Here is a 16,474-nt window from a genome sequence, read left to right on the forward strand (position 1 = left end):
TATATATATATATATATATATATATATATATATATATATATATATATCAACAATATATATTAGCTAGAATTTTGAGAGACTTTTCTTCCCTGCTTGGGTGAATTGAATGTAATAGCAAGGAAAACAATTGAAAATTAAGTAGTCAGAAAGGAATGAATAGAGAGAGGCACACAAGAAAGAATCAGGTTAAAAGACAAAATCAAAAGAGAGAGAAAAACAGATACTGAGCCTTGATTCCAGAGTCATGGACCCAGAAATATAAGAAGCTATGTGCCTTCTGAACAGCATATTTCTTCTTGTTGATCCATGTTCTAGTCATCATGTGTTGTCTTCTGAGTGTGTTTATAGACATCTTAACAAGTATGAAATACTCCATTATAATTTTGATTTTCGTATCTCTGATATTTAATTGACCAGACAACTTTGAGTATTTTTTGGTGGTCACTTTTACATTTTCTTTTAACCAAAAATCTTATCAATTTCTTTATATACTTTTTTTCTGTAACTTGTTACATATTTACATTTTTATTGTTAACACATTATCAGATATACTTTTTGAAAGTATGTTCTAAGAGTCAGCCACTGAGTTTCATATAAGACACAACCCTTGTTCCCCTTAATAGGGAACTCACTTAGAGACTGAGCTACCATAGGCTACATCTGTGCAGTGGGTCTATGACCTCTCCATGCATGGTCCTTGTTTGGAGTATTAGTCTCAGATTTAGTCTCAGAATTAGGGCCCAGATTTTTTGGTTATGTTGTTCTTCCTGTGGAGCTCCTGTCCGCTCCAGGTTTTTTATTTCCCTCTTCTTTAATAAGATTCCCTGCACCTGCTCAAAGTTTGGCTATGAGTCTCAGCATCTGCTTTGACACCTTGCTGGGTGGAGTCTTTCAGAGGCCCTCTGAGATAGGCTCCTGTCCTGTTTTCTGTTTTCTCCTACTTCCAATGTCCATCTCATTTGTCTTTCTGAGTGAGGATTGATCATCTTACTCAGGGTCCTCCTTCTTGCTTATTTTCCTTAGGCGTACAGACTTTAGTGTGTTTGTCCTATATTATATGTCTAATATCCACTTATAAGTGAATATACACCAAATGTTTCTTTCTGATTTTGAGATACCTCACTCAGGATGATATTTTCTAGATCCCACCATTTTCCTGCAAATTTCATGATTTATTTCCTTGTTTTTAATTTCTGAGTAGTATTCCCTTGTGTAAATGTACCACAATTTACACAAGGATCTATTCCTCAATTGAGGAACATCTGGGTTGTTTCCAGATTCTGGCTATTATGAATAAGTTGCTACAAACATGGGTGAGCAAATGTCCTTGTTGTATACTTGAACATATTTTGGATATATTCCTAAGAATGGTATAGCTGGATCATGAGGTAGCACTATTTCTAATTTTCTCTGAAAGCATCACCTTCCCTGATGAAGAGGAGGGAGCGATCTTACGAGGCCACAGAGGAAGACAACACAGCCAGTCCTGAGGAGACCTAATAGGCTAGGGTCAGATGGAAAGGGAGGAAAACCTCCCTTGTGGAGGGGTATGGGGAAGAGAAGAAGAAGGATTGGGAGAGGGTCCATAACTGGAATACAAAGTTAATAAATTTTAATAAATAAATAAATAGATAGATAGATGAATAAATAAATAAATAAATACTATGATAAATAGGAAAAAAACCTGAGAGTATATTCTATGTTATACACTGTGCATTTATTTGCCTGATATTTCATAAGGAAGTAGTGCAGCTCCAATAACTTTTGTTGTTTCTGCATTTGAATCTTCATCTACAGCATTCACTCTTCTGGTCACCTTCATGGATTCTTTCTCATGTATATATATATATATATATACTATCTGGGAAAAGTATGCTTACATGCTTTGGCTCTAACACTTTCGTCTAATTTGCGGCGACTTTTACAGATAGCCTAAACTAAAGAGACAATTACTTTGTTATTAACACATATATTGCATATATGTACACAGAGCATGAGCAGTTTAGTTTCTGCTCATTTCGTTGTCAAATGTCATGCTGTTTTTACTTTTTTAAAATAATTTTTAGCATATTTTGGCATCAGCTAGGGGTTGCTTCAAGCTATGCTCTGTTTGTTTAATAATTTTTAAAAGTATCCCTTAAGGTTCCACATGAATTTGAGGGTGACTTTAATTATCACTTCATGTTTGGTCAGTAAGTGCTTTCCTGAGCAAGTCATCTCCCCAGACCACAATGCATGATATTCAAACATCCTTTACACCTGACGGTGGCAGAACTCATTGCCATGAAACTTATAGGTAGAGAGATGGGTGTGAAAACGCTGGAGAAGGTGGGACCTTTTCTAAGAGTATGTAAATGCTCTCTATGCTAAATTATTTTCATTGTAGTTTTTATATTTTGTGTCCACTGAGAGTGTTTCTTAGGTAGCTTGCTTCCTTTGTGTAACAGAAAAAAGAAGAGCCATGTGTATGTTATACGCAGTGAGCCTTCACTTAATGCAGTAAGACTCCCTTTTTTTGTTTCCAGTATCCACTGTGTTCATTTTACTTCACTTATTTGAAGGATGTGCAGCTGTGATGAATGTGATAATTGGAAAGCTATTTAGAATGGAACATAAAACTTTTCAAGAAAGAAACAATATTTTTTTATTTTGTCTAATTGGGTAAAAATAATTGAAAATGTACAACAATAAAATGTAAAACATATTTTGAAAATACATATAATTCAGCTAAGATGTAATTCATCAAAACTAAGGTATGATTTTTACTTTCAGATAACAATACCTTCAGGAAGTTTCAATAAAGGTGAGAAGTAAACGATTTATGTTTGTTAATTCCTTGGATTTTTTGAGCCAAAAGAATAGTCCTACTAAAGCAGAGGTTCTCAACCTGTGAATCACAACCCCTTTGGAGAAAAGGAATGACCCTTTCATAGTGATCACCTGAGACCATCAGAAAATGCAGATATTTACATAATGTTTACATATTTACATAATTTTTACATAATTTATAACAGTAGTGAAGCTACAATCATGAAGTGATAATTAAAGTAATTTTATGGTTGGCATCACCACAACATGAGGGTATTAAAGAGTTTCAGCATTGAGAAGGTTGTGAGTCCTTGTACTAGCGGAAGTCACTCCAGATTTTACAGAACATGAAAAATAAACGCTGGTTTTTAGAAATTGGTGTAAAGCCTCTTACTGACTCTACTAAAGGTGCTATTTGGAAGAGGACAGATGCAGAAATAGCTCTTGCGCAGTTAAGATACACGCGTACTTCACTAGTAAACTGGGATTCAGACCGTACTCATTCTTTCAAGAAGGCTGAAGCTACTCATGAGGGGAGGAGCAACTCCAAACTGTCCAGGGTGGACAGACTTTCCCAGTCACAGCAGGAACTGGAACTCTAATTGTCTTAATCGCTCCTTCAAAATCTTTGTGGGAGAATTTGTGAATCCTGTGATTCCTATTTTCTTTCTAAAGAAGAATAGCATTGAATGGATATATTGTCTCCAAGAGAAAGGCAGGAAGGAATCCACAGAACTTAGTGCTTCATTGTTTTCACTATGTCTTTACATGCATCGCATGTTTCAGAGCTAATCTGATATTCACATCTAACCTTGTACACTCTGGTGTTTGAGAAATTATGATTTATATTAGATGGCAAGTCAGGTAAGTGCTATGAAGAGAAAAGTGAGAAAGGCACATGTAATTTAACTGGGAGTCTGGATAAAGATGATAAGAAAAAAATGTTCCACATCAAAGCTCACTACTTGTGTGAAGCACTGTGGCCTGGTCTAATTCCTGCTATTCACATCCCTGTCAAAGCTGTATTTCTGCTGACCTGTTGAGTGACCCATGTCAGTCCGTTTCTGGTGCTCTGCGAATTTAGTTAATGATTGTTGTTACATTACCCATCAATTATAGAGCTTTAATGGGTCAGATGTTAGAGAAAGTGAAAATTATGTACACATTTATATTCATATTCTCAAGATGCTTGACAAAGCAGAATTGCCTCATCCTTCAAGACTTTTGAATGCAATGAAGAAATTATATCATTTTTGTAGAATTGTCGAGATTTTACAAAACTGTGCCAGTAAAGTGGATAGTATAATATCAAGTGTGATAGATAAATAAATAGGATTTTAGAAGACTGTATTTTATTTGAAATTAAAATATACACGTTGCTCATAATGGTCTTTCTAATTATCATGTCTATTTTATAATTAGATTTTTTTATTTTTAATACAAATTTTGTTGCACACCTAATAAAAATGAAATTATTTAGAACAAATTGAAAAGTAGGGATATAAGCCCTAACATTAAAACTATAAAACTTCCTAACATGAGCTGGACAAGGACAAAAACAGAGATGTTAAATTGGATTGGGGAAAGCCCATGAGGCTTCAGCCCTATTCAAAGAACTACTGGCAACTAAGAAACATTGAAAGAGTGAGAGATAATCTTTTCCAGAGAAGAGCACAGTGCTTGACTATCCAATACCAAATGGTCAGCCCTGACAGCCCCGCAAAAACAAGATCAAAGAGTGACATGTAGACAAAGCAGGTTATATATATATATATATATATATATATATATATATATATATACACATATAATTATAAATAATGAAAAAGAAGGTTATAAATTTTAAAGAGAGAAAACAATATAACAATATATGAGAGAATTTGGTGGAAGGAAATGGAAGGAATAAGTGACATAACCCTATTATAATCTTGTGGTTCTCAAATATTAAACATAGTTATTTATGTTGTGTGACCTCCCCACCACAAAATTATTCCTGTTGCTACTCCATAACTATAATTTTGCTGCTGTTTTTCACTGTAGCAGAAATATCTGTGCTTTTGGATGGTCTTAGATGACCCCTGTGAAAAGGGTATTGGATCCTGTTCAGGCGGTGGAACCCACAAGGTTGAGAACAGCTGACATAACATAATCTCGATGATAAATTAAGATATGAAAACCTTGTAATACATTGTTATGAGTTTAAAAACTAAATAAATTATTACATTTGATCAAGTAATTGCTTGAGAATTTGAAAGTCCCATTTTTAAAAATTCATTTATTTTTTTATTCACTTTATATTTTGATCGTAACCTTCTCCCTCCTCTCCTTTTGGCCCCACCATCCCCACCCCTGTCTCCATTGTAGTACCCATATTCTTCAGAAAAGGGGAGCCCCATCCTTACCCACCCAACCCAGCTCATCAAGTCGCATCAGGACTGAGCTCGCCCTCTTCTCCTGTGGTCTGACAAGGCATCTCCGCCAGTTGGGGCTGGCGGGGGGAGCGATCAAAAAGCAGGTAACATAGTCCATGTCACACACAGCCACTGCTCCCCTTACTGTGGAACCCACATGAAGCCTGAACTGCAAATCTGCTACATCTTGTAGGAGAGCTCAGTGCAGTCTACTCACGGTCCCTGAGGGGTGCTTTACTCTCTGCAAGCAACACTGAGCCCTATTTAGTTGGGTCTGTTGGTCTTCCTGAGGAGCTCCTGGCAGTTCCAGGTCCTTCTACTCTTCCCTGCACTCTTCCACAAGACCCACTATACTCCACCAAAAGTTTGGCTGGGAATTTCACCATCTGTTTTGATCTGTCGCTGAGTGGAGCTTCTCAGAGGATGGCTACGCTAGGCCTCTTTCTGTGAGCATAGCAGAATACCACTAACACTGTCAGGGTTTGGCTCTCTCCCATCGGGTAGGTCTCAAGTTGGGCCAGCCTTTGGTTGGGCTTTCCTTCACTTCGCTTTATGTTTATCCCTGCACATCTTGTAGGCAGGGTAAATTTTGAGTCAAAATTTTTTGTGAGTGAATTGGCGTTCCCCTTGCTCCACTGGGAGTCCTGCCTAGTTGGATGGTGTCTTCTTCAGTCAGCTAGAGTAAACCCCATATGCTCCCAGAAACCTACCCTGTCTTAGGTCTCCAGCTTGTCACAGAGATGCCCCAGCCTTCTCTGTGGGAGACCTCTATTTTCCTGCCCCCATTCTCTCCTCGTCTAATCCCCACTCTCATTTTCCTCCAAACTCTCTATCTTACCCTGTTCCTCTCTTCAGCTGCGTCTGCTGTCTATTCTGTTTCCCCTTATGAGAGAGATTCAAACATCCTCTTTTGTGCCCTCCTTGTTAGTTAGATTCTTTGGTTTTTGTAGTATGGTTATCACGAACTATTTGTCTAAGACCAGTTCACACCCTTGTATGGCTCTTGGAGATATTTGAGCTTATTCCCTACCTTGGTCCCTTAGATCCAGCATTCTCTCAAACAGTTCTTAGCTCAGCCTGCTTGCTTATAGAACTGAGTATCAGCAGCCCACAGATGACATCACCCATAATGTGCTTGGCCATGCTCTACTGATCATTGACTAAGAAGATGCCATAAGCCACATCTTATGGAGGCACTTTCTCAATCTGACTTTCAGGTAAATCTAGTTTGTGTGTCATTTTGGTATATGACTAGCACATGAACTAATTTTATTTTTAAATTTTCAATATGTAATTTTTTAAGATCATTTCTCCTAATGTCTGCTCAAGCAATATTTATTAACTCTTACTAAACTTAATGTGTTTTAAAAGAAGTATAGATGTTAATAAATATATAATACAAATATAATTTTGTAAGATAAGAATGGAATAAAATTATATTACAATCTTCAACATTATGCTTGAAATTATCACATTTTAAAACATGATTTTTTAAACTTTCATTTCCCAGAGATATTGTTATCCTAATCAATAATATAATCTACTGATCCTCTTTAATCTACATTTTAACTTGTTATCTAATAATTTACAATAAACTTTTAATAGTTCTGCACCCCTAAATCTAGAGTCAGTGTGCTGGATGTGATAGGTAACATAAGAGAATGCTTTGAGAATTCTGTAAAATTGACTGTGTTTAAGGAAACAGGAATACTTAGTTTTCATGTGAACAAACTGGCTTTACTACTCAAATTAAAACATAATGTGTTCAAATGCCTAATTAATTCCTCTAAGCTAACACTATTTTATTACACGTAATCCTTTAGTAAATGAAAGAATGTATTTTGTTTAGAATCTTCCAGGAAACTATGTTTACAATGGCAAATATATAACTGCTATAATTTTGGCCATAAATAGGTGATGAGTGTAAGAACGATGACGTGTGTGTGTGTGTGTGTGTGTGTGTGTGTGTGTGTGTGTGTGTGTGTTTTATCTGCATGTACTGGTTCATTAGTCCACGCATATACTTATATAGGCTATTGGCTCATGATGGGTGTTTTCTGCTTTTGCTCTCTGCATTTTTTTTTTCATTTTGAAAAGAGTCTTGGAGGGAGGGTGGGATTGTGAGGGGATGGAGGAGGGGGCTACAGCTGGGGTACAAAGTGAATAAAGTGTAATTAATAAAAATAAAATTTTTAAAAAGAAACTAAAAAAAAAAAGAATGAGTTTCATGGAAGAAAGAGAGGGACAATAGTAGGTAAAGGGATGCAAAAAGGATAAAAATTTAAGACCTGGAGGGGACAGGAAATGCACAAGGAGAACAACAGAACCCAAATACCTGGGCCAGAGGGCCTTGCAAAGACCAATACTTCAACTAAGGACCATGCATGGAGAACACCTACACCGCTTATTCAGAGGAAGCCCATTTTCCACTCAGTTTCCAAGTGTGTTTCCTAGTAGGGGATACAGAGGCTGTCTCTGACATGAACCCAATAGCTTTCTCTTTGATCACCTCTCCCTGGGGGGAGGTGCAGCCTTGCAAAATCTCAAAGGAAGATGATGCAGACAGCCTTGATGAGACCTGATAAGCTAGAGTCAGATAGAAGGGGAGGAGGTCATCCCTTATCAGGGGATTAGGGAAAGACTATGGGGGGAGAAGAGGGAGGGAGGGTGGGATAATGAGAAGAGGAGGGAGGGGGCTGCAGTGGGGACATAAAGTGAATAAATTGTAATAAACAAATACATAAATAAAATAAAATTTAAAAAAAAAACAGAAAAAAAAAAAGAATCTTCACTGAGCCTAGACTTTTTGTCTTCATATAGACAATCTGGCCAGTAAGTTCCCAGGAGCAGCGTTTTGAACAGACAAGTAATACCAGCACCAGCATTTCTGTGGGTGCTGGATACATGAACTAAGATTCTCAGGCTTGCAAAGAAAATGCTTTGCCTGTTCAGCCCCTCCAATAGCCCACAGTAATAGCTTTAAGAGAGTATTTTAGTAAACGTGAAATAAATGACTGAAGTATATTTTGGTCATAATGGTGATACTTAGAGGATATTGAAGTAGAATAAAGTGTTGGGCAATATGTTCATTCTTATGAAAGTAAAATAGATGTTAAGGACATGGCCTTGTATAAAGATAATAATTGGTTGTTATTGTACTTATTATATATAATATTTAGCAAAGCTAGTTGTAAAATCTATCTACATTTCTCTCTATATATGATATAATCTGTTTAAACATTTAATATTGGTTTAATCAAAGTGTTATGATAATCTACTTAAAACAAGTAAACTAATATAATTAAATATTACATTGAAATATTTGCTTTGAAATGCATTTCTATTCATCTTTTCATTTTATTCTTCAATTTGTTTCTTCAGAGACTTGAAGTTTTTCTTTTTTTCACACAGGTTTCTCACTTGCATGGAAAGAGTCATACCAAGGAACTTTATGTTATTTGTGGTTATTGTAAAAGATGTTGTTTCCCTGATTTCTTTCTCAACTAGTTTGACTTTTGTGTACAGGAGGGCTTCTGAGTTTTGTTTTGTTTTCTTTTTAATTTTATTTTTTTCTTATCAGTTACATTTTATTAACTCTGTATCCCAGCCGTATCCTGCTCCCTCATTTCCTCCCAATCCCATCTTCCCTCTCTCATCTCCACCCTGCCCATTTCCAAGTCCACTGATGGGGGGGGACCTCCTCCCCATTAATTCGATCCTGTTTTATCAGGTATCTTCAGGACTGGCTGCAGAGCCCTCCTCTGTGGCCTAACAGGACTGCTCCTCCCTTGGGGGGTGGGGAGGTCAAAGAGCCAGCCATTGAGTTCCTGTTAGAAATAGTCCTTGTTCCCATCACTATGGGAAACCAATTGTTTACTAAGCTACCACAGGCTACATCTGAGCAGAGGTTCTAGGTTATATCCATACATGGTCCTTGGTTGAATGTCAGTCTCAGAAAAGACCCTGTGCCTAGATATATTTGGTCCTTGTGGAGCTCCTAAACTTTCCCCATCATACTAACTCCCCCTCTTTCATATGATTCCCTGTACTCTGCTGAAGGTTTGGTCATGAGTCTTTGTATCTGCTTTGAAAACACTGCTAGTTAGAGTCTTTCAGATGTGCTCAGTAGACTCCTGTCATATGTTCAATGCTCATCCCATCTGTCTTTCTAGACTAGGATTGATCATCTTACCCCATGTCCACTCTCTTGATTATCTTTTTTAGGTGTATAGATTTCATTATGTTATTCATATCTTATAGGTCTATGTAAGTAAGTATATACCGTGTTTGTCTTTCTCCTTCTGGGATATTTCACTCAGAATGATCTTTTCTAGATCCCACCATTTGCCTACAAATTTAGTGATTTCCTTCTTTTTGATGGCTGAGTAGTATTCCATTGTGTAAAAATACCACAATTTTTTAACCCATTCCTTCGTTGATGGACATCTGGGTTGTTTCCAGGTTCTGGCTATTACAAATAAAGCTGCTATAAACATGGTTGAGCAAGTATCACTTTTGTATACTTGAGCAAAGTTTGGGTATATACCTAGAAGTGTTATAGATGGGTCTTGAGGAAGCACTATTCCTAATTGTCTGAGAAAGCGCCAGATAGATTTCCAAAGTGGTTGTACCAGTTTACATTCCCACCAGCAGTGGAGGAGGGTTCCCCTTTTTCCACAACCTCTCGAGCATGTGTTGTCACTTGAGTTTTTCATCTTGGCCATTCTGGTGGGTGTGAGGTGAAATCTTAGGGTCATTTTGATATGCATTTCCCTGATAGCTAATGAGATTGAGCATTTCTTTAAGTGTTTCTCTGCCATTCAATATTCCTCTGTTGAGAATTCTTTGTTTAGCTCTGTTCCCTATTTTTAAGTGGATTACTTGGTTTGCTGCTTTTCAGCTTCTTAGCTTTTTGTATATACTGGATATTAGCCCTCTGTAAGATATTGGGTTGGTGAAGATTCTTTCCCAATCTGTGGCCAGTCGTTTTGTTTTGATGACGGTGTCCTTTGCTTTACAGAAGCTTTTCAGTTTCATGAGTTCCCATTTATTGATTGTTGCTCTTAGAGCCTGTGCTGTTGGTGTTCTGTTCAGGAAGTTGTCTCCTGTGCCAAGGAGTTCTAGGCTGTTCCCATCTTTTCTTCTAACAGATTTAGAGTATCTGGTTTTATTTTGAGGTCTTTGATCCACTTGGACTTTAGTTTTGTGCAGTATGATAAATATGGATCGATTTTCATTTTTCTGCATGTAGACATCCAGTTGGACCAGCACGATTTGTTGAAGATGCTATCTTTTTTCCATTGAATGGTTTTTTGTCAAAAATCAAGTATGCATAGATGTGTGGGTTTATTTCTGGTTCTTCTATTTTGTTCCATTCATCCTCCTTTCTGTTTCTATGCCAATACCATGCAGTTTTTATTGTTATTGCTCTGTAGTACAACTTGAGATCAGGGACAGAGATACCTCCAGATGCTCTGTTGTTGTACAAGATTGTTTTGGAGATTCTGGGTTATTTGTTTCTCCATATGAAGCTGAGAATCTGTTTTTCAAGGTCTGTAAGGAATTTAGTTGGTATTTTGATGGGAATTGCGTTGAATCTGTAGATTGCTTTTGGCAGATTGGCCATTTTGACAATGTTAATCCTACCAATCCATGAGCACTGGAGATCTTTACATCTTCTGAACTCTTCTTCAATTTCTTTCCTCAGAGATTTGAAGTTCTTGTCAAACAGGTCTTTCACTTGCTGGGTTAGTGTCACCCCAAGGTACTTTATGTTATAAGTGGCTATTGTGAAGGGTGTTGTTTAACCTAATTTATTTTTTGGCCCTTTTTTTCTTTGGTACACAGGAGGGCTTCTGATTTTTTTCAGTTGATTTTGTATCCTGCCACTTTGCTGAAGGTGTTTATCAGCTGGAGGGGTTCTCTGGTTGAAATTTAGGGGTCGCTCATATATACTATCATATCATCTGCAAATAGTGACACTTTGATCTCTTCCTTTCTGATTTGTATCCCCTTGATCTCCTTTAGTTTTCTTATTGCTCTGGCTAGGACTTCAAGAACTATGTTGAAGAGATATGGAGAGAGTGGGCAGCCTTGTCTTGTCCCCGATTTCAGTGGGATTGATTTAAGTTTCTCTCCATTGAGTTTGATGTTGGCTATAGGCTTGATGTATACTGCCTTTACTATGTTTAGATATGTGCCTTGTATTCCTGATCTCTCCAAGACTTTAAACATGAATGGGTGTTGGACTTTGTCAAATGCTTTTTCAGCATCTAAGGACATGATCATGGGGTTTTTCTCCTTCAGTTTGTTTATGTGGTGGATTACATTGATGGATTTCCGTATGTTGAACCACCCTTGCATGCCTGGGTTGAAGCCTACTTGGTCATGGTGGATGAAATCTTTGATGTGTTCTTTGATTCGGTTTGCAAGTAATTTATTGAGTATTTTTGCGTCAATGTTCATAAGAGAGATGGTCTATCTTGTTGATTTTCTCAAAGAACCACCTTTTTGTTTCATTGATTCTTTGAATAGTTTTATTTGTTTCTAATTGATTGATTTCAGCCCTGAGTTTGATTATTTCCAGCCTTCTGCTCCTCTTGGGTATATCTGCTTCTTTTTTTTCTAGGGTTTTCAGTTGGGCCATTAAGTTGTTTGTATGTGATGTTACAAATTTCTTCTTGCAGGCACTTAGTGCTATAAATTTTCCCCTGAGCACTGCTTTCAATGTGTCCCATTAATTTTGGTATGTTGTGCCTTCATTTTCATTGAATTCTAGAACGTCTTTAATTTTTTTCTTTATTTCTTCCTTAACCTAGCTGTCATTGTGTAACAAGTTGTTCAGTTTCCATGTGCGTATAGGCTGTTTGTTATTTCTGTTGTTGTTGAGGTCCAGCTTAAGTCCATGGTGGTCAGATAGAATACAAGGGATTATTTCAATCTTTTTGTATCTGTTGAGGCTTGCTTTATGACCAACTATATGGTCTATTTTGGAGAAGGTTCCATGCGGTGCTGAAAAGAAGGTATACTCTTTTGAGTTTGGATGAAAAGATCTGTAGATGTCTATTAGGTCCATTTGATTTAGGGTCTCTGTAAGTGTTTTTATTTCCCTATTTGTTTTCTGTCTAGTTGATCTGTCCCTTGGTGAGAGTGGAGTGTTGAAGTCTCCCACTATTAGGGTTTTAGGATCAATGTGTGATTTAAGCTTTACTATTATTTCATTTAGGAATGTAGGTGCTCTTGTTTTTGGGGCATAGATATTCAAAATTGTGATGTCCTCTTGGTGGATTTTTCCTTTGATGAGAATATAGTGGCCCTCCTTATCTTTTTTGATTAACTTGGGTTGAAAGTCTATTTTATTAGGTATTAGGATGGCTACTCCTGCTTGTTTTCTGGAACCATTTGCTTGAAAGACATTTTTCCAGCCCTTTACTCTGAGGTAGTGTTTATCTTTGTTGCCTAGGTGTGTTTCTTGGATGCAACAGAATGTTGGATCCTGTTTGTGCAACCATTCTGTTAGTCTATGTCTTTTTATTGGGGAGTTGAGTCCATTGATGTTGATAGAAACTAGTGACCAACAATTGTTACTTACTTTAAATGTGGGGTTGGTGGTGTCACTGAATTTCATTGCTTGTATTCTTTTGGTTTTTTTGTTGTGTAGTTATTTATTTCCTCTGTTTCCTTAGATGTAGTTGTTTTCTTTGGTTTGGAGTTTCCCTTCGAGTAACTTCTGTAGAGCTGGGTTACTATGTAGATAGTGTTTAAATTTGGTTTTGTCATGGAATATTTTGAATTCTCCATCTATATTGATTGAAAGTATTGCTGGGTATAGTAGTCTGGGTTGGAATCTGTGGTCCCTTAAGGACTGTATGATTTCTGTCCAGGCCCTTCTGACTTTCATAGTTTCTGTTGAGAAATCTGGTGTGATTCTGATAGGTCTACCTTCATATGTTACTTGGCCTATTTCCCTTGATGCTTTTAGAATTTTTTCTTTTTTTCTGTAGAGTCAGTGTTTTGACTATGATGTGACATGAAGAATTTCTTTTCTGGTCTAGTCTATTTGGTGTTCTGTAGGCTTCTTGTATGTTTATGGCCATCTCCTTCAAGTTGGGAAAGTTTTCTTCTATAATTTTCCTGAAAATATTTTCCGGACCTTTGAACCTGATGTCTTCTTTTTCTTCTACTCCTATTATTCTTAGGTTTTGTTTTTTCATGGTGTCATTGATTTCTTGGATGTTTTGTGTTTGGAAGTTTTCTGATTTAATTTTTCTTTGAGAGATGTGCAATTTCTGCAAGTGTATCTTAGGCTCCTGAGATTCTTTCTTCCATCTCTTGTATTCTGTTGGTGATGCTTACCTTTGTACTTCCCGATCTTTTCTCTATGTTCTCCAGTTCCTGTTTTTTTTTCTATTTGTGTTTTCTTTATTGCTTCTAATTCTGTTTTCATTTCTTGCACCATTTCCTTCATCTGTTTGAATGTGGACTCCTGCTTTTCAATGACAGCTTCTATTTTTTTGTCTGTTTCCTCTCTATGTATCACTAATTGTGCCTCTACTTCTTTGGCTATAATTGCCTATATTTCTATGAGAGTTTTGTTTATTTCTTCTTTATTTGCCTTCATTTGTGTGGACATTTCTTTGAGAGCTTTGTGCATTTCTTCTTTGTTTGCCTTAATTTTCATTGTCATTTCTCTGAAAGCTCAATTTGTTTCCTCTTGGTTCGTTTCGATTTCTTTGGCTATTTCTCTGAGGGCTTTGTTCATTTCATCTTTATGGCCCTCTAATAGCTGGAGAAACATAGTTTTGAGGTCGTTTTCTTGTATATCTAGGGAATTGAAGTGTCCATTGGTTTGTGGGGTTGCCGGTGAGGTCATTGCATCCTGATTTTTGTTGGGTGTGTTCTTACATCTGCCTCTAGCCATCTGGTTATTTATAACCCTCACTGTTTGTTCCTCGAGTTTGTAGTTTGGGCTATGATCGTCTCTTTCTGTTTTCTGTACTGTTTTTTCAGGAAGATGAGAGAGGTTCACTGATTTGGGAGTGTGCATTGTGGTTTCAGTTTTGCCTAAGTAAGGAATGTGTTGCTGGCGCTATTTGCATGCGCATTTAGCGGGTGCAGTGTGTATGTTCAGATTCTTTGACTATTGCAGTGGCCTGCAGGCCACTATTATGCAGTTCTGTCTGAGATCCAGGGATTGTTTGCCTGGATTATACTGGTGGACCCACAAGGCAGAGGCTTCAACATTGGTGTCACTATCCCAAGAATCCCTATGATGTACACACTAGGGGTGTGGGTGGCAGGGATCTCATCTGGTTGCTTCCATAGAAAGGCCCTGGGTCTGGGGCAATCTCTCCCTAGAAGGCTCACTCACTCTCTTGCAGGACCAGTTGGAATGCACAGGGGTTCCCCTTACTCTCTACTCTCTGATTTGGTCCTGTTGCCGGAAATGCGTAGGTAGACTAACAATCAGCTCTGTGACACTGTGGCTGCAGGACTCGGTGTCCACCTTTCCTGTGTGCTGCCTCTCTGTCCTTTCCCTCTGCCAGGAGGGGTTATGTTGACTGCTCCCAGGGTAGCGCTGGAAAGAGTTAGGTTGAGTGTACTCAATTCCAGATCCCGGGCCCAGATCTCTCTGCCAGAAGCAGCCTGGTGGTAGAACCTATGTTTGCTGATCCCGAGAGAGTACCAGGTAGGGTTGAGTGTCCTCAGATCCAGAGCTTGGGTTTCTCTGCCAGGAGCCGCTGGGTGAGCAGGAGAGGGGGTGCTGTGTCCTGTGGCAGGCTGCCTCTCTGTCCTTCCCCTCTAACCTTCCCCTCCACTAGGGCAAGCTTATGGAGGTGCTCTCTGATGAGTGCCAGATGGAGCTGGGACTTCTTGGTCCTGATCCTGAGCCGGGGTTTCTCTGCCAGCGGTTGGGGGGCCGCCAGTGATAGGACTTGGCGCTAGACCTTATTGTGCTGGACCCAGGAGAGTCTCAGGATGTGTTGAATGACCACAGTCCCAGATCCCGAGCTGAAGTTTGTTTGCTAGGAGCAGCCAGCAGCACTGGGGTCCCGGCACTGTGAAGCAGCTGTGCCCCTCTTTATCCTTTTGCTCTGCTGCAGCAGGGTTATGGCGGCGTTTTGGGTAGTGCTGGAAAGGATTGGGTTTTCTCAGCTCCAATCTTGGGTTGGGGTACAGAAAATGTGGTCTGTGACAGATTCTGCTGGACGCCTCCTGCCTCCCCCGAAGAGGAGTAGGGATTTTGAGCTGGGCGCACAGCCACTCTCCATGTGAGGCGGGAGCTCAGTTGTGATGGCAGTGGGTACCTGCAGTTAGTGAGACCTTCCAGGGAAAGACTGGGTGACCTGTGATCAGTCTCGCAACCTTCCCCGTGGGGTTTTCTTGTGACTGGGACTCCCTGTCTCTGGCACCCTTGTGCCCACTGATCAGTGTGGGAAAGTGATCAGGATAAGTAGGCGTGCGGCTCCAGCCCAGAGACCCAAAGCCCGCATTACCCGGGATCTCTTTTGGGTTCTGGCTGTGTGGCCTGAGAGTGGACCTGACCAATTACCATGCAGTGGGAGCCTACCCTCACCTGGGAAACATGATCGCTGTAGTTTTAGGGCCCAGAGTTCAGTCTCACGGTCGCTGCATGGAGAGTGTTGCCCTGCTTCTCAGACACATTGTTCTCCCGGCCCCGCCTTGATTTTTCACTTCTGAGGTTTTTTGAGTTAATTTTGTATCCAGCCACTTTGCTGAAAGTGTTTACCAGCTGAAGGAGTTCTCTGGTAGAATTTTCAGGGTCACTCATGTATACTAGCATATCCCAGAAGCAGAAAAACACCCATGGTATATACTCAAATATAGGTGGTTATTAGCCACATAATATAGGATAAATATACTAATGTCTATATTCCTAGAGAAGCTAAACAACAAAGAGGACCCTAGGAAAGATGCTTAATCCTCATTCAGGGGGGCAAACAAGATGGACATAAGAAGTGGGTGAAGACAGGAAACAAGACAGGAGTCTTCCACAGAGGGCCTCTGACTCTACAAAAGCAAGGTATCAAAGCAGATGCTGAGACTCACAGCCAAAATTTGGGCAGAGCACAGGAAATCTTATGGAAGAAAGGGGAGATAGAAAGACCTGGAAGGGACAGGAGCTCCACAAGATGAATGGAGCCAAAATCTCGACCCAGGGCTATCAGCAGAGACTGATGAATCAACCAAGGACCATGCATGGAGAGGACCTAGACCCCGTACTCTGATATAGT

Source organism: Psammomys obesus, unplaced genomic scaffold (genome assembly GCF_907164565.1).
Source record: "Psammomys obesus unplaced genomic scaffold, mPsaObe1.curated_primary_1811, whole genome shotgun sequence".
Classification (NCBI taxonomy): Eukaryota; Metazoa; Chordata; class Mammalia; order Rodentia; family Muridae; genus Psammomys; species Psammomys obesus.